Genomic DNA, 20,177 nt, shown 5'->3' with positions numbered 1-20,177 from the left:
CAGCATTTTTGTCATTTTTCGTCACCAGAATTTTTTCGTCACCAGCATTTTTTGTCATTTTTCGTCACCAGCATTTTTTCGTCACCAGCATTTTTCGTCATTTTTCGTCACCAGCATTTTTCGTCATTTTTCGTCACCAGCATTTTTTCGTCACCAGCATTTTTCGTCACCAGCATTTTTCGTCATTTTTCGTCACCAGCATTTTTCGTCATTTTTCGTCACCAGCATTTTTCGTCACCAGCATTTTTTCGTCACCAGAATTTTTCGTCATTTTTCGTCACCAGCATTTTTCGTCATTTTTCGTCACCAGCATTTTTCGTCACCAGCATTTTTTCGTCACCAGCATTTTTCGTCATTTTTCGTCACCAGCATTTTTCGTCATTTTTCGTCACCAGCATTTTGTCACCAGCATTTTTCGTCACCAGCATTTTTTCGTCACCAGCATTTTTTGTCATTTTTCGTCACCAGCATTTTTCGTCATTTTTCGTCACCAGCATTTTTTGTCATTTTTCGTCACCAGCATTTTTTCGTCACCAGCATTTTTCGTCATTTTTCGTCACCAGCATTTTTCGTCATTTTTCGTCACCAGCATTTTTTCGTCACCAGCATTTTTCGTCATTTTTCGTCACCAGCATTTTTCGTCATTTTTCGTCACCAGCATTTTTTCGTCACCAGCATTTTTCGTCATTTTTCGTCACCAGCATTTTTCGTCACCAGCATTTTTTCGTCACCAGATTTTTTTGTCATTTTTCGTCACCAGCATTTTTTCGTCACCAGCATTTTTTGTCATTTTTCGTCACCAGCATTTTTTCGTCACCAGCATTTTTCGTCATTTTTCGTCATCAGCATTTTTTCGTCACCAGCATTTTTTCGTCACCAGAATTTTTTGTCATTTTTCGTCACCAGCATTTTTTCGTCACCAGCATTTTTTCGTCACCAGCATTTTTTCGTCACCAGCATTTTTCGTCATTTTTCGTCACCAGCATTTTTTCGTCACCAGTATTTTTCGTCATTTTTCGTCACCAGCATTTTTCGTCACCAGCATTTTTTCGTCACCAGCATTTTTTCGTCACCAGATTTTTTTGTCATTTTTCGTCACCAGCATTTTTTCGTCACCAGCATTTTTTCGTCACCAGCATTTTTCGTCATTTTTCGTCACCAGCATTTTTCGTCATTTTTCGTCACCAGCATTTTTCGTCATTTTTCGTCATCAGCATTTTTCGTCATTTTTCGTCACCAGCATTTTTCGTCATTTGCTGGTGACGAAAAATGCAAAAATGCAAAATGCAAAAAATTACTAAGTCCAGAGCTTGATGAATGTTAGGGACCAAAAAAAAAGTCACTACCAATCAACTTTAAATTGCCTGAAACGTACTCCTAACAGGTTTTTGGGGGAACATTTTTTTTTTCGTTTCGGTACTGACACTACCGAAACGGAAAAAAATTTACTAAGTCCAGAGCTTGATGAATGTTAGGGACCAAAAGAAAAGTCACTACCAATCAACTTTAAATTGCCTGAAACGTACTCCTAACAGGTTTTTGGGGGAACATTTTTTTTTTCGTTTCGGTAGTGACACTACCGAAACGGAAAAAAAATGTCTAAGTCCAGAGCTCGATGAATGTTAGGGACCAAAAAAAAAGTCACTACCAATCAACTTTAAATTGCCTGAAACGTACTCCTAACAGGTTTTTGGGGGAACAATTTTGGCCTCCACACTTAGTGATTTTTTCGGATTTAACTTCGTTTCGGTAGTGACACAATGGTGTCACTACCGAAACGAAAAAAAATGTCTAAGTCCAGAGCTCGATGAATGTTAGGGACCAAAAAAAAAGTCACTACCAATCAACTTTAAATTGCCTGAAACGTACTCCTAACAGGTTTTTGGGGGAACATTTTTTTTTTCGTTTCGGTACTGACACTACCGAAACGGAAAAAAATTTACTAAGTCCAGAGCTTGATGAATGTTAGGGACCAAAAGAAAAGTCACTACCAATCAACTTTAAATTGCCTGAAACGTACTCCTAACAGGTTTTTGGGGGAACATTTTTTTTTTCGTTTCGGTAGTGACACTACCGAAACGGAAAAAAAATGTCTAAGTCCAGAGCTCGATGAATGTTAGGGACCAAAAAAAAAGTCACTACCAATCAACTTTAAATTGCCTGAAACGTACTCCTAACAGGTTTTTGGGGGAACAATTTTGGCCTCCACACTTAGTGATTTTTTCGGATTTAACTTCGTTTCGGTAGTGACACAATGGTGTCACTACCGAAACGAAAAAAAATGTCTAAGTCCAGAGCTCGATGAATGTTAGGGACCAAAAAAAAAGTCACTACAAAGTACTACCAATCAACTTTAAATTGCCTGAAACGTACTCCTAACAGGTTTTTGGGGGAACAATTTTGGCCTCCACACTTAGTGATTTTTTCGGATTTAACTTCGTTTCGGTAGTGACACAATAGTGACACAATGGTGTCACTACCGAAATGAAAAAAAAAAATGTTCCCCCAAAAACCTGTTAGGAGTACGTTTCAGGCAATTTAAAGTTGATTGGTAGTGACTTTTGTTTTGGTCCCTAACATTCATCGAGCTCTGGACTTAGTAATTTTTTTTTTCGTTTCCGTAGTGACACCATTGTGTCACTACCGAAACAAAGTTAAATCCGAAAAAAATCACTAAGTGTGGAGGCCAAAATTGTTCCCCCAAAAACCTGTTAGGAGTACGTTTCAGGCAATTTAAAGTTGATTGGTAGTACTTTGTAGTGACTTTTTTTTTGGTCCCTAACATTCATCGAGCTCTGGACTTAGTCATTTTTTTTTTTCGTTTCGGTAGTGACACCATTGTGTCACTACCGAAACGAAGTTAAATCCGAAAAAAATCACTAAGTGTGGAGGCCAAAATTGTTCCCCCAAAAACCTGTTAGGAGTACGTTTCAGGCAATTTAAAGTTGATTGGTAGTACTTTGTAGCGACTTTTTTTTTGGTCCCTAACATTCATCGAGCTCTGGACTTAGTAATTTTTTTTTCGTTTCGGTAGTGACACCATTGTGTCACTAGTAAAGGCAGGCTTACAACTACATACTTGCCTAGTAGCCTCATTCATACTTTAAAATGTTCATCTTACTGTGGACATGTTTGCCTGAAAAGGAATCTTTGAAATGTTGCATAGTTTTAGAATTGTACTCCTTTAAAAGTTCAGAGATTTATAATGGAGGCGGATGGAAGGTTTTGGGACCTCAAAAAAACACTTTCACCTAGAAACTCCATTCACAGTTCAAAAATTCCACCTTACTGTGGACATGCCTGCTTGAGATTTTTTTTTTTTTTAATCATTTTTAGTTTTGGAGATATTTAACTTTAAGCAGCCCATGCATTGTCGATGCGGCAATGGATATTTAAAGGCTGGCTTACAACTACATACTTAGGCCTAGTAGCCTCATTCATACTTTAAAATGTTCATCTTACTGTGGACATGTTTGCCTGAAAAGGAATGTTTGAAATGTTGCATAGTTTTAGAATTGTACTCCTTTAAAAGTTCAGAGATTTATAATGGAGGCGGATGGAGGGTTTTGGGACCTCAAAAAAACACTTTCACCTTGAAACTCCATTCACAGTTCAAAAATCCCCCCTTACTGTGGACATGCATCCTTGAGATGTTTTACTTTGAAATTATAATTATTTGTGTTGTGTTTCTTTAATATTTAACTTTAAGCGCCCAATGCATTGTCAATGGCAATGAATATTTCAAGGGAAAAGGGTACAAACTTTGCCTGGCTAAGTTAACAGAACAAGTCAGAACCTAGTGCAGTGGTTTAGATACAGGACTTGCAACCAGAAGGTTACCGGTTGAAATCCAACCAGGACAGGTTTCCAATCAACACTTGCACCTTTATCTGATCTTTCAAAGAAGAGCGTGTAGGAGACCATAGAACGTATGGGAGAGTGGGGTAATGTGACACATTTTTTACATTTTCTCCCCTCTAGGTGAGCCAAAATGATATATCAGTAAAATGTACACATTTCCCATACATTTGGGATGTTTCCTAACAATGGAAATTATCAGAATGTATTCAAGACAAAAGGCAGTGAAAATAGCAGATGTGACTTATAAGGGCCCAAATGTGTTCTAAGAGCAGCATTCAATTTCATTGGTCGCCGTGCCCATTCAATTTCATTGGTCCTCGGGACCGCCCGACCCCTCCCCCAAGCGGGGTAGGGGGCGGGGTTAGAGGTGGGAGGCGGGTTCAAAGGAAATTTGAAATGTGCAGCGGCAGCCATCTTGTTTCACCCTGCTGCAGCTACTGTTAACTGCCTACTGGTCGCCTTCTCTGCTCCTGATAAATGAAACTCCTGCTCCCATAAGGTAAATCTTTTAAACATTAATAGGTTTGATTAAGCTATGATTTGCTAGCTAACTAACTAAGCAAGGTGCTGATTGTTTTGGATTAGCCTAAGCTAAGGTTTTCTAGCTATCTAACGTAGCAAGATTGTTTTGATTAGCCAAAGCTAAGGTTTTCTAGCTATCTAACTTAGCAAGGTGCTCATTTCAGCTAAGTTAAAAAGACAAATAAGAGCAATAACAACACAGAAATTAGCTGTTGGTTTTACACGTGCCACTCTGCCTTGAAATGCAATGTTATCTAATCATTTTTGTTTCACCCTGCTGCAGCTATTGTTAACTGCCAACTGGTCGCCTTCTCTGCTCCTGATATATAAAAATCCTGATAAGGTAAATCTTTTAAACATTAATAGGTTTGATTAAGCTATGATTTGCTAGCTAACTAAGTAAGCAAGGTGCTGATTGTTTTGATTAGCCTAAGCTAGGGTTTTCTAGCTATCTAACTTAGCAAGATTGTTTTGATTAGCCAAAGCTATATTATTTAAGCTGCTCTGAGAGCAGCATTGACAACGTAGTCCCAGAGCAGCAATTTAACATTGGTCTATGGATATTATTAAAGCTGCTCTGAGAGCAGCATCGACAAAGCAGCAATTTAACATTGGTCTATGCATATCATTTAAGCTGCTCTGAGAGCAGCATTGACAAAATTCCCCCAGAGCAGCAATTTAACATTGGTCTATGCATATTATTAAAGCTGCTCTGAGAGCAGCCTTGACAACATGCCCCCAGAGCAGCAATTTAACATTGGTCTATGGATATTATTAAAGGTGCTCTGAGAGCAGCATCGACAAAGCAGCAATTTAACATTGGTCTATGCATATCATTGAAGCTGCTCTGAGAGCAGCATTGACAAAGTGCCCCAAGAGCAGCAATTTAACATTGGTCTATGCATATTATTAAAGCTGCTCTGTGGGCAGCATCAACAAAGCAGCAATTTAACATTGGTCTATGCATATCATTGAAGCTGCTCTGAGAGCAGCATTGACAAAGTGCCCCAAGAGCAGCATTTTGATATTAGTCTGTCTATATTATTTAAGGTGCTCTGAGTGCAGCATTGACAACTTGCTCCAAGGGCAGAAATTTAACATTGCTCTATGCATATCATTGAAGCTGCTCTGAGAGCAGCATTGACAAAGTGCCCCAAGAGCAGCAATTTGATATAGCTCTGTCTATATTATTTAAGCGGCTCTGAGAGCAGCATTGACAACGTGCTCCCAGGGCAGAAATTTAACATTGCTCTATGCATATCATTGAAGCTGCTCTGAGAGCAGCATTGACAAAGTGCCCCAAGAGCAGCAATTTGATATTGCTCTGTCTATATTATTTAAGCTGCTCTGGGAGCAGCATTGACAACGTGCTCCCAGGGCAGAAATTTAACATTGCTCTATGCATATCATTTAAGCTGCTCTGAGAGCAGCATCAACAAAGCAGCAATTTAACATTGGTCTATGCATATCATTGAAGCTGCTCTGAGAGCAGCATTGACAAAGTGCCCCAAGAGTAGCAATTTGATATTGCACTGTCTATATTATTTAAGCTGCTCTGAGAGAAGCATTGATAACCTGCTCCCAGGGCAGCAATTTAACATTGGTCTATGCATATCATTTAAGCTGCTCTGAGGGCAGCATTGACAAAGTGCCCTAAGAGCAGCAATTCAATATTGGTCTATTCATATCATTTAAGCTGCTCTGAGAGCGGCCTTGACAACATGCCCCAAGAGCAGCAATTTAACATTGGTCTATGCATATCATTTAAGCTGCTCTGAGGGCAGCATTGACAAAGTGCCCTAAGAGCAGCAATTCAATATTGGTCTATTCATATCATTTAAGCTGCTCTGAGAGCGGCCTGGACAACATGCCCCCAGAGCAGCAATTTAACATTGGTCTATGCATATCATTTAAGCTGCTCTCAGGGCAGCATTGACAAAGTGCCCTAAGAGTAGCAATTCAATATTGGTCTATGGATATTATTAAAGCTGCTCTGAGAGCAGCATCGACAAAGCAGCAATTTAACATTGGTCTATGCATATCATCGAAACTGCTCTGAGAGCAGCATAGAAAAAGTGCCCCAAGAGCGGCAATTTAACATTGGTCTATCCACATCATTGAAGCTGCTCTGAGAGCAGCATTGGCAACGCGTCCCCAGAGTAGAATATTAAGATAGTATGTGTGTCATTTAACCCTTTCTGTGCCAGAGATTATTTCTGAAAATTTCTAGCCAGTGCCAGAGCTTTTTCATTGAAAAAAAAAAAGTACTTAGGAGCCGAGATACAGAATTTTAAAGTTTTAAGTTACAAGGAAGTGTCTGGGAGTCTAAATCTTCGGTAAATCATATCTCCTTGGTCTTTGGGTTTTAAAAAAAAAAAAACTTTTATTTTGAAAAAATTTCACTTCACGTAGATCTACGTGATTGGCACGTGGCGGCTATAAATAGGTTCACGTAGATCTACGTGATTGGCACTTAAAGGGTTAAGGTGCCCTGAGAGCAACATTGAGAAAGTTCCCTCAGAGCAGAGTAGAATATTTAACATTGTAGTTGTCGTTTAGCTGCCCTGAGAGCAGAATTGAGAAGTGCCCTCAGAGCAGAAAGTTAACATTGTTTTACGTGTCTTCTAAGCTGCCCTGAGACCAGCATTGAGAAAATGCCCCCAAGGCAGACTAGAATATTAACATGGTAGGCCTATGTGTGCCATTTAAGCTGCCCTTATAGCAGAATTAGAGAAAGTGCCCCAGAGCAGCACGTTTCCATTGTTGTATATGTGTCATTGAGTAAGTGCCCCAGAGCAGCAAATTAATATGGTTGTATGTGTGTCATTTAAGCTGCCCTGAGAGCACCATTGAGAAAGTGCCCTCAAAGCAGAAAACAAACAGCCCTGAGAGCAGCATTGAGAAAATGTTGTGTCTGTTACTAAAGTGGTGTTATTCTCATATTTCAAAGTAATAATGCTTCTATCAATTTCAGGTCATGGAGAAACTGTGGATCGACGGAATAAAAAGAAGCTTAAGGCTTCCAAAAGTCAAAGAGCCCAATGTTGATGTTGACATCCAAATCATACATGGGAACAAGACAGATTACATGGAACACTACATGGAACAACTTCAGGAGAGAACTGGTTTTGTTTTTAAAGAAGGAAAACAAAAATAGACCAGAAAAAACTATCATTACCATGCCTGCGAAGAAGTAATAGACCAAAAGGAAAAAGCAAAGGCGAGTCGTCTAGCACCAGGGCAAACTCATGTGAGGCATATGTGTCCTTTAAAATTATCGAGGAAAGCAGCTACACGCCAGTGGTGATTCGTCAACATTTGCTTCACACAGGACATGATCCGTCCAACCCTGATGAAAAGAAGAAGTATCAGATAGATCCTGAATTATTGGAATTCGTAGAAATGTGTGATTTACCACATTTTCTATTGGATTAGTTGAGAAGTATGTGCTTAAATATATATTTCAAATGAATAAGGACACTCTAAGGCCTGTTTTGTCCTCACACTTATGTTCTTTTCTCAGTGTAGCTATCTGGATGACTTGGCAGATGCAGGGAGATTGAAAGTCTCCCACTCAGCCTTGACTGATACAGAGGCATTGGAGAAGGGCCTGGGACAGCACATTTCCATTGATGAGGAAGGGATGTGCTCTGTGCCAGCAGAGTCAGACCTCAGCCACAACACAACAGACTGTGCCATCCAAACAGTGGATTTAGTGAAGATGCAGTGTGACTGTAGCTCTTATAACAAAGGCAATGTATGCAAACATGTAGCTTTAGCATGCGCTGAAGCACAGAACAGATGTGTAGATATTGATAAACTTTGTTCTGATGTTGCAAAAAACATGATCATGAACCAACAGTACCATATGGATGGTGACTGCCTCACTGCATATCACAATAATGACAAACCAACATTTGCTTTCACTGGAGAGCCTGCATTTTGTACATGCGCAGTGAACAGTTACGGACAAAGGTGTGTGTGTGTGTGTGTGTGTGTGTGTGTGTGTGTGTGTGTGTGTGTGTGTGTGTGTGTGTGTGTGTGTGTGTGTGTGTGTGTGTGTGTGTGTGTGTGTGTGTGTGTGTGTGTGTGTGTTTGCACATCATTGACTGTTTAAAAATAAAAGACCTGTCACATGTTCCTATTGCTGAAAGTGAAAATGCAGAAAGTGAAAATGTTTGTCTGCCTACAACTGTGAAATCTCATCATGAGCTTCAGTCAATGATAAGAGATCTACATGATTGGAGTACATCAGAAAATTTCAAGTACAGTAATGAACTGTACACAGTTGTTAAGAGGGCACATACATTAGCCTTCAATACATTTGGGATTCAGTCACGCAAAAGAAAGATCTCTGCACTCCATGCTTACCGCCAGCGAATGAAAATTGCTAAGCGCAGTGAGCTTTACAAAAAGCATATAAGAAAAGTGTATAAAAAAGCTCGTTAAAGGGGCACCCCTATATTGAACCTTGTCTATTGCCCCATCTAACTGAGGCCAATTCTATATAATGTCTTGTAAATCAGCAGTTGTCTAACATTTTGTGCCCAAGACACCCAAACTGATTTGGCCACATTATTTTTTTATCTTGTAACTAAGTACATGTACTCGAGTAACATTTTGATTTTTGTTTTACTTTTTACTTTGAGTACTTTCAATTTACTTCTACTCCACTACACTGACAGACAAATATTGTACTTTTACTCCAGTAAAATTACTTAAACTTGTTACTACTTTTCTACTTTTAGTTACTTTGTAGATTTTGATTACAAACATACATTAACCACTTCATCCCTATGTACATTTTGGTCTTTGAAAATAGCCAATCTACAAGCTCACAATGCGTCATATTGTGATGCATTGTGACCTTAGATCTGCTATATTAAAAAAAAAGATTTTTATAGAGTATGAACATGTATAAAGTGAATGGGAAATGGAGTGGCGAAGTGAGTTTAACATTGGTTAATGCAATCAGACTATATTGAATCAGGGGTTTTCCTTTTGGATACAGGGTCCCCACACATTTTTAGCAATGAATTTCCAAAACTTTTCCAAAACTTTTCCAGAATATTTAGCCCAATTTCCAGGCCTATATAACAATCATTCGGCGCAATAATGTGTCTCTTACTCCTATGTAGAATGCCCAAAGATAGGCAGTGTAGCAAAAATAAAGTTTGAGACATACATTAGGCTGCCGTCACACAGCCCGTTCGGCGAAAAACTACTTATGTTACATATTTCGTGTAATATTATTCATGTTTATGAAAATGTTTTGTTTTAACAAAATCAATAGCCAAAAACAATGCATAGCCAAATATTTTTCCAGGACCCTTGATAAATTCCAGGACCTTTGATGATGTTTGATCAATTTCAAACCTTTTCCAGTACTGGATTTTTTTTTTTTTTATTTCAAAATATTTCCAGGAATTTCATGACCGTGGGGACCCTGTGGATATATGGGCTGTCAAGGCCAGAGATTTTTTTTTTTTTTTTATTATTTTTTGCCACTTAGACGTTTTTGCATAACTTCCGGGTGATAATGTCAATGAGCATACCCTGTACACTTTGATATCAATACTTTTGTACTTTTACTAAGGTAAATTCTTTAATTCCGGGCAACTTATTCCACCGTTGCTGGACAGAGATGCTTTCCCGGTTTTAAACCAGCTCTACAGTCATGTCCCCCACTGGATGAAAACATTAGGGGTCAATTCATGCAGTTTCATTATTGTTGGTTAACTAATGTACAATAAAGGATTAAGAATGTGATTTGCTGTCATCTGTCTGCTGGAAGATATAAACTGAATAGCACAAAAACGCAAGAGTGTACTGTACAGTATGCAAGAGGCCCCCAGAGCACTACAGTAGAAGGTTACATCTCTGTAACCCGTTTTGATAGAACGCTTGTGTTGTCTAGTTAAGATTCCTTCTTGTTGCCCTGCTCAAATAATGTCCCATGGGTTTATTTTTAACCTTTTCTAATGTCTATCCCCAAACAGAACCATAATGGTTCCCACTGAACTCATTAAAGTGGTTATTAATATACAAGCACATCTTGACAGTATTTCAGGACATGAAAATCATTAAAAAAAATCAGTATTTCTCTTTTTACTAACCTTTTAAGGTGTATTGTTTTTTAACGTTATTTTTTGGACCCTAATGGGGTCTACTTAAGATTTATTCTTGTTGCACTGGTCAAATGATGTCCCAAGGGGTTCGTAAACCCTTTTTTAAACCTATCCAACCCACATTTACCCAATGAATTGATTACTTAGTCATTATTATTCAGATTCAAGCACGTCTTGACTCCATTTCAGTTTCAGAAACTAAACAAAAACAAAGAAAATGTTCACACACAAAAAAAAATATCGATATTTCTTTTTCCCTGTTTTAGGACCCTAATGGTGTCTAGTTAAGATTTCTTCTTGTTGCCCAGGTCAACTGATGTCCCATGGGATTCATTTGGTGACGACTTTGAAATGTCCACACAAGGACGATGTTCCTATTTCCTGAACCAGACAACAAACAAAGACTGAACTGACTTTTTTCCTGCCATTTTTTCATACCCCAAAACATTATACTTGGAATTTTTTTCCAATAATGTACAGAAGGTGTTAAAATTATGTTTTGTGGCCACACACACCTGTTCATTAAGTATAGAGGGTATGTGCGTGACATCATACCAGGAAGTTAAGCTGAAACACCTACTGCGTGGCAAAAAAACACTTTCTGGCCCCGACATCTCATACATACAAACAAAAAAGCCCTTATTTAATGCAGTCTGATTGCATTAAACCACATTAACTCACTTTGCCACTCGATTTGCCATTGACTTTATGCATGCGCATACCCTCTATACCTGGTTTTCAGGTGGGTGGTGACCCAGCTGAACTTAGCCAAAAGGGGAGCTGTACATGTGTCATTAAAGCTGTGTCTTTTGACTCGGAGGATGAAATAATTAACTCAATGCAATAATTGAAATAATTGACTATGCAATTAAACCATTTTATTATGAGGAGCCTATTTACATTAGGTGATTCCACAAATGTCTTCTTCTAAATCTGTGTGTTTCTATGTCAGTGGTGCTCAAATATTTTCATGCCAAGGACCTCAAAAATGATATGCATTTGGCCGCCGACCCCCACTGAAAATATGTTGTCTCCACCAGGCCGAAGGCATGAGGGGAGAGTATGTTTTGCACCCCGTTTGTCCGTGTGTGTGTCCGTCCGTCCGTCAGTGAACACCTAATGTCCGGCACCGTTGGCTCGGCAGCTATGAAACTGTGCACACACACTCCCTGGATGCCAAAGACGAACTTCTGCCCCACATTTTCCAGATTTCTGCTAAACATATTGTTTTACGTTGCTCCAACAGATTTTCTCCATACATCACGCAAATCGGTACACAGTATCTTATAGTCATGTGACCAACATGGATGTGTCCAATTTCCCATATTCCATCCTGATTGGCTAATATTGTCTTCCATATTTTGCAAGATTGGTCCGTTTTGACCAAAATGCTTCAAATCACAAACACAGCATCAGTTTTTCATGATATTTTGCACACACATTCCCACTAGACCGAGGAAGAAATGCCACTTGAATTTTTTCACATCAGCCTCATGGTGGTGCTATAACAGGCCCATTTGTGTTTTTAAGTATATAACTGCAACAATCTGTGGCAAAAATTGTATTCGTACTCCCTAGAGGCCAAGGAAAAACCTTTGCCCTGCATTTTTCACATCTGCCCTTCATAGCTCCACCAGGAGGCCAGCCTATGTAAAATACATTATTTGATATTTTAGCAAAATGTCACGCAAATCAGTGCACATGAGCTCTATAGTCACATGATCAAGACGGATCTGTTTTTATTTTTCAGATTATATCCTCTTGTTTTAAACAAAATGTCACAAATAATAAACACACCATCCAATTGCGGTGAAACTTTGCACACACATTCCCACTAGGCCTACGAAGAAAGGCCACTTGAAAATCTTCATATCTGCATCATGGTGGCGCTATAACAGGCCCATTAGTGTTCAATCTTAGGTTTGATTGCACCGATCTGTGTAAAACTTAACAACATTCAATAGAATCCTCCTATTTTCCACACCAATATACATATCCACTTTCAATGTTTTTCTTTGTGATCCTCTGCTACGTTCATTGTCATTGTCTACACTAAATTCACACTCATAGCAGCAACACTTTCTGCGATGAGCACTTTTTCTAGGTTCAGTTATCTTTTCTTTTTTGGAGCTTCAGTCTTGTTTCCTTGAGAGCCTGCTGGATCATTTCGAACGTGATGTCAGCCACTTTCGGTCCAAGACCATGTGTGACTGCATCATAAGTCTCCATGTTGATCTTGAAGACCCTTTGGATCTCCTCCAGGAAACTACTGTAAACACACAAGTTTTGACATCTGATACCGGTTCATAATACTGTACACACAACACATCAAGGATGTAGTGAAAGCATAATGATTACAAAATTATAGCATGTACACCTGCTCCTCGGTTAATAGGTGCAGAACTGTTAAATCAGCAACAGGCATGTGGGGTTTGCTTTTAGACTGACCGACAGGGGCTATTCATGAAGAACTAGCATCACTTTAGCCGGTAACACTTTCCAATAATGTCTGCTAATTAACGCTTAATTCATGATTACTTAATACATTAATTAAACTTTAATTGAGCATTAATTAAGCATTAATTCATCATTCATTAATTATTAATTCATCATTAGTTAAAGTGTGTTTATACATCAGAGCAGCTTAAATGATATGCATAAACCAATGTTAAATTGCTGATTTGTCGATGCTGCTCTCAGAGCAGCTTAAATGATATGCATAGACCAATGTTAAATTGCTGCTCTGGGGGCATGTTGTAAAGGCTGCTCTCAGAGCAGCTTCAATGATATGCATAGACCAATGTTAAATTGCTGCCCTGGGTGCATGTTGTCAAGGCTGCTCTCAGAGCAGCTTAAATGATATGAATAGACCAATATTGAATTGCTGCTCTTAGGGCACTTTGTCAATGCTGCCCTCAGAGCAGCTTAAATGATATGCATAGACCAATGTTAAATTGCTGCTCTGGGGGCATGTTGTCAAGGCCGCTCTCAGAGCAGCTTAAATGATATGAATAGACCAATATTGAATTGCTGCTCTTAGGGCACTTTGTCAATGCTGCCCTCAGAGCAGCTTAAATGATATGCATAGACCAATGTTAAATTGCTGCTCTGGGGGCATGTTGTAAAGGCTGCTCTCAGAGCAGCTTAAATTATATGCATTGACCAATGTTAAATTTCTGTCCTGGGAAGAGGTTATCAATGCTGCTCCCAGAGCAGCTTAAATAATATAGACAGTGCAATATCAAATTGCTGCTCTTGGGGCACTTTGTCAATGCTGCTCTCAGAGCACCTTCAATGATATGCCTAAAACCCTAGCTTAGGCTAATCAAAACAATCAGCACCTTGCTTACTTAGTTAGCTAGCAAATCATAGCTTAATCAAACCTATTAATGTTTAAAAGATTTACCTTATGGGAGCAGGATTTTTATTTATCAGGAGCAGAGAAGGCGACCAGTTGGCAGTTAACAATAGCTGCAGCAGGGTGAAACAAAAATGATTAGATAACATTGCATTTCAAGGCAGAGTGGCACATGTAAAACCAACAGCTAATTTCTGGGTTGTTATTGCTCTTATTTGTCTTTTTAACTTAGCTGAAATGAGCACCTTGCTAAGTTAGATAGCTAGAAAACCTTAGCTTTGGCTAATCAAAACAATCTTGCTACGTTAGATAGCTAGAAAACCTTAGCTTAGGCTAATCAAAACAATCAGCACCTTGCTTAGTTAGTTAGCTAGCAAATCATAGCTTAATCAAACCTATTAATGTTTAAAAGATTTACCTTATGGGAGCAGGAGTTTCATTTATCAGGAGCAGAGAAGGCGACCAGTAGGCAGTTAACAGTAGCTGCAGCAGGGTGAAACAAGATGGCTGCCGCTGCACATTTCAAATTTCCGTTGAACCCGCCTCCCACCTCTAACCCCGCCCCCTACCCCGCTTGGGGGGGGGGGTCGGGCGGTCCCGAGGACCAATGAAATTGAATGGGCACGGCGACCAATGAAATTGAATGCTGCTCTTAGAACACATTTGGGCCCTTATAAGTCACATCTGCGTGAAAATATGATTGTTTTAAAAAAAGTTTTCTGGTGTCTCACTTTACCCCAGGTCTGGGGTAAACCGAGACAAACCAGAAAAATCAATGGGGTAAACTGATCCACTTACTTTTTTCAGTTTAAAACTACCATAAAAACACATGTTCTAACAGTTAGAATACCGACAGCTAGCTTGACAACCACACATTCCAGAACTAATGTCAGACTAGTAACAGAATCATGGCAATTGGTCATTAAGCACATTTTGCTCTTCACAATTGGAAGGTGTCTCACTTTACCCCAACCGAGACAAACCCGTTTTAACCAATCAAAACAATATTAGATTATCAAACCAATTGGATTATCAAACCAATATTAGATTAAACTATGTTTAAGTACTAAACTTAACTTTGAGACAGTTTCCCACTGTACCCCAATTCATTTGTCTCACTTTACCCCACAGCCACATTTTGGTGAAAAGGAGCACTTTTAGCAATTCTGGCTAATCTTCAATTAGTATTAATCACATGGATGTATAGGTTTGTAGTTCATCAACATGCATGACATAAGTTTTTCTACCTGAATCATTTTCTTTGACACAACAGCTGATTATGTTGACAGCCCAAAAAAATACTTTTACATGCAAAAAACATATTTTAGTGAAAAAAACATGCTTACTACAGCACAATGAGGTCCTCTCCTCCATGGTAAGTGGGAAATGGGAGGGGCTTCAAAATCTAATGGTCATATGACCACACAGGTGTTGTGGTCAGGTGATAAGGGGGATGTGTGGACTTAGTCTGAATATAGTGAAGTGGAACTAACTAAAGCAATGCCTAGCTGATGAGGCTATTACTATAACAGTCAGTTGGAAAACACAGGTCTCGGCATGTGGTGCTTGCAGTGGTAAAAGAGGGTTTGTAGGTGGTTCTTTCCAGGCTTTGATAGGCTGGTTGATTTGGGGGAAATGGGAGCCAGGTGTGTCCCCACTCTCCACGCCACTCCTCCAATCTCCATGGCCACTCCCACCTTCACTCATCCTACAGCACTGGAAACCCTGACAGACTGTTAAACACACACACACATACTATGGCCTTCTAGGGCCGTAACACTCCCGCGGAGACATCAAATTCCTCTTTTGGGCCTTGAGTCTTGGCCAAAAGAGAAATTTGATGTCTCCGCGGGAGTTATTGGTTCGACTCGAGACCCAAAAGAGAAATTTGATGTCTCCCCGGAATCATACGGGGAAGTAAAATGTATAAGCAAGAAAGGAAACATGGCTGGAATAGATGGATCCAGGGAGAAATAAACAAGGACCTCTGTGGTGCAGTGGTTTAGATACAGGACTTGTAACCAGAAGGTTCCCGGTTCAAATTCAACTGGTGCACTTTTTTTTCTTTCCCAAGACTCAAGACCCAAAAAAACACTTTCACCTAGAAACTCCATTCATAGTTCAAAAATTCCACCTTACTGTGGACATGCATCTTTGAGATGTTTTACTTTGAAATGATTTGTAGTTTTTGAAATATTTAACTTTAAGCGCCCATACTTTATTTAGAAAGACATGGAAACAGTACATGGAAGTACAATTCACAATACAAGGTCCTCTAAACTGGGTCGCTCATAAAAGCACTTGGCTTATTTAAAAAGAGATCCCCATGCACTCAAATCATGATGGCATTTAAGAAGACATAAAAATATGCAGATGTGACTTATAAGGGCCCAAATGTGTTCTAAGAGCAGCATTCAATTTCATTGGTCGCCGTGCCCATTCAATTTCATTGGTCCTCGGGACCGCCCGACCCCTCCCCCAAGCGGGGTAGGGGGCGGGGTTAGAGGTGGGAGGCGGGTTCAAAGGAAATTTGAAATGTGCAGCGGCAGCCATCTTGTTTCACCCTGCTGCAGCTACTGTTAACTGCCTACTGGTCGCCTTCTCTGCTCCTGATAAATGAAACTCCTGCTCCCATAAGGTAAATCTTTTAAACATTAATAGGTTTGATTAAGCTATGATTTGCTAGCTAACTAACTAAGCAAGGTGCTGATTGTTTTGGATTAGCCTAAGCTAAGGTTTTCTAGCTATCTAACGTAGCAAGATTGTTTTGATTAGCCAAAGCTAAGGTTTTCTAGCTATCTAACTTAGCAAGGTGCTCATTTCAGCTAAGTTAAAAAGACAAATAAGAGCAATAACAACACAGAAATTAGCTGTTGGTTTTACACGTGCCACTCTGCCTTGAAATGCAATGTTATCTAATCATTTTTGTTTCACCCTGCTGCAGCTATTGTTAACTGCCAACTGGTCGCCTTCTCTGCTCCTGATATATAAAAATCCTGATAAGGTAAATCTTTTAAACATTAATAGGTTTGATTAAGCTATGATTTGCTAGCTAACTAAGTAAGCAAGGTGCTGATTGTTTTGATTAGCCTAAGCTAGGGTTTTCTAGCTATCTAACTTAGCAAGATTGTTTTGATTAGCCAAAGCTATATTATTTAAGCTGCTCTGAGAGCAGCATTGACAACGTAGTCCCAGAGCAGCAATTTAACATTGGTCTATGGATATTATTAAAGCTGCTCTGAGAGCAGCATCGACAAAGCAGCAATTTAACATTGGTCTATGCATATCATTTAAGCTGCTCTGAGAGCAGCATTGACAAAATTCCCCCAGAGCAGCAATTTAACATTGGTCTATGCATATTATTAAAGCTGCTCTGAGAGCAGCCTTGACAACATGCCCCCAGAGCAGCAATTTAACATTGGTCTATGGATATTATTAAAGGTGCTCTGAGAGCAGCATCGACAAAGCAGCAATTTAACATTGGTCTATGCATATCATTGAAGCTGCTCTGAGAGCAGCATTGACAAAGTGCCCCAAGAGCAGCAATTTAACATTGGTCTATGCATATTATTAAAGCTGCTCTGTGGGCAGCATCAACAAAGCAGCAATTTAACATTGGTCTATGCATATCATTGAAGCTGCTCTGAGAGCAGCATTGACAAAGTGCCCCAAGAGCAGCATTTTGATATTAGTCTGTCTATATTATTTAAGGTGCTCTGAGTGCAGCATTGACAACTTGCTCCAAGGGCAGAAATTTAACATTGCTCTATGCATATCATTGAAGCTGCTCTGAGAGCAGCATTGACAAAGTGCCCCAAGAGCAGCAATTTGATATAGCTCTGTCTATATTATTTAAGCGGCTCTGAGAGCAGCATTGACAACGTGCTCCCAGGGCAGAAATTTAACATTGCTCTATGCATATCATTGAAGCTGCTCTGAGAGCAGCATTGACAAAGTGCCCCAAGAGCAGCAATTTGATATTGCTCTGTCTATATTATTTAAGCTGCTCTGGGAGCAGCATTGACAACGTGCTCCCAGGGCAGAAATTTAACATTGCTCTATGCATATCATTTAAGCTGCTCTGAGAGCAGCATCAACAAAGCAGCAATTTAACATTGGTCTATGCATATCATTGAAGCTGCTCTGAGAGCAGCATTGACAAAGTGCCCCAAGAGTAGCAATTTGATATTGCACTGTCTATATTATTTAAGCTGCTCTGAGAGAAGCATTGATAACCTGCTCCCAGGGCAGCAATTTAACATTGGTCTATGCATATCATTTAAGCTGCTCTGAGGGCAGCATTGACAAAGTGCCCTAAGAGCAGCAATTCAATATTGGTCTATTCATATCATTTAAGCTGCTCTGAGAGCGGCCTTGACAACATGCCCCAAGAGCAGCAATTTAACATTGGTCTATGCATATCATTTAAGCTGCTCTGAGGGCAGCATTGACAAAGTGCCCTAAGAGCAGCAATTCAATATTGGTCTATTCATATCATTTAAGCTGCTCTGAGAGCGGCCTGGACAACATGCCCCCAGAGCAGCAATTTAACATTGGTCTATGCATATCATTTAAGCTGCTCTCAGGGCAGCATTGACAAAGTGCCCTAAGAGTAGCAATTCAATATTGGTCTATGGATATTATTAAAGCTGCTCTGAGAGCAGCATCGACAAAGCAGCAATTTAACATTGGTCTATGCATATCATCGAAACTGCTCTGAGAGCAGCATAGAAAAAGTGCCCCAAGAGCGGCAATTTAACATTGGTCTATCCACATCATTGAAGCTGCTCTGAGAGCAGCATTGGCAACGCGTCCCCAGAGTAGAATATTAAGATAGTATGTGTGTCATTTAACCCTTTCTGTGCCAGAGATTATTTCTGAAAATTTCTAGCCAGTGCCAGAGCTTTTTCATTGAAAAAAAAAAAGTACTTAGGAGCCGAGATACAGAATTTTAAAGTTTTAAGTTACAAGGAAGTGTCTGGGAGTCTAAATCTTCGGTAAATCATATCTCCTTGGTCTTTGGGTTTTAAAAAAAAAAAAACTTTTATTTTGAAAAAATTTCACTTCACGTAGATCTACGTGATTGGCACGTGGCGGCTATAAATAGGTTCACGTAGATCTACGTGATTGGCACTTAAAGGGTTAAGGTGCCCTGAGAGCAACATTGAGAAAGTTCCCTCAGAGCAGAGTAGAATATTTAACATTGTAGTTGTCGTTTAGCTGCCCTGAGAGCAGAATTGAGAAGTGCCCTCAGAGCAGAAAGTTAACATTGTTTTACGTGTCTTCTAAGCTGCCCTGAGACCAGCATTGAGAAAATGCCCCCAAGGCAGACTAGAATATTAACATGGTAGGCCTATGTGTGCCATTTAAGCTGCCCTTATAGCAGAATTAGAGAAAGTGCCCCAGAGCAGCACGTTTCCATTGTTGTATATGTGTCATTGAGTAAGTGCCCCAGAGCAGCAAATTAATATGGTTGTATGTGTGTCATTTAAGCTGCCCTGAGAGCACCATTGAGAAAGTGCCCTCAAAGCAGAAAACAAACAGCCCTGAGAGCAGCATTGAGAAAATGTTGTGTCTGTTACTAAAGTGGTGTTATTCTCATATTTCAAAGTAATAATGCTTCTATCAATTTCAGGTCATGGAGAAACTGTGGATCGACGGAATAAAAAGAAGCTTAAGGCTTCCAAAAGTCAAAGAGCCCAATGTTGATGTTGACATCCAAATCATACATGGGAACAAGACAGATTACATGGAACACTACATGGAACAACTTCAGGAGAGAACTGGTTTTGTTTTTAAAGAAGGAAAACAAAAATAGACCAGAAAAAACTATCATTACCATGCCTGCGAAGAAGTAATAGACCAAAAGGAAAAAGCAAAGGCGAGTCGTCTAGCACCAGGGCAAACTCATGTGAGGCATATGTGTCCTTTAAAATTATCGAGGAAAGCAGCTACACGCCAGTGGTGATTCGTCAACATTTGCTTCACACAGGACATGATCCGTCCAACCCTGATGAAAAGAAGAAGTATCAGATAGATCCTGAATTATTGGAATTCGTAGAAATGTGTGATTTACCACATTTTCTATTGGATTAGTTGAGAAGTATGTGCTTAAATATATATTTCAAATGAATAAGGACACTCTAAGGCCTGTTTTGTCCTCACACTTATGTTCTTTTCTCAGTGTAGCTATCTGGATGACTTGGCAGATGCAGGGAGATTGAAAGTCTCCCACTCAGCCTTGACTGATACAGAGGCATTGGAGAAGGGCCTGGGACAGCACATTTCCATTGATGAGGAAGGGATGT

The sequence above is a fragment of the Gymnoscopelus microlampas genome (genome assembly GCF_963454915.1).
Source record: "Gymnoscopelus microlampas genome assembly, chromosome: 19".
NCBI classification, from domain to species: Eukaryota; Metazoa; Chordata; class Actinopteri; order Myctophiformes; family Myctophidae; genus Gymnoscopelus; species Gymnoscopelus microlampas.
This window is presented reverse-complemented; position numbering follows the sequence as displayed.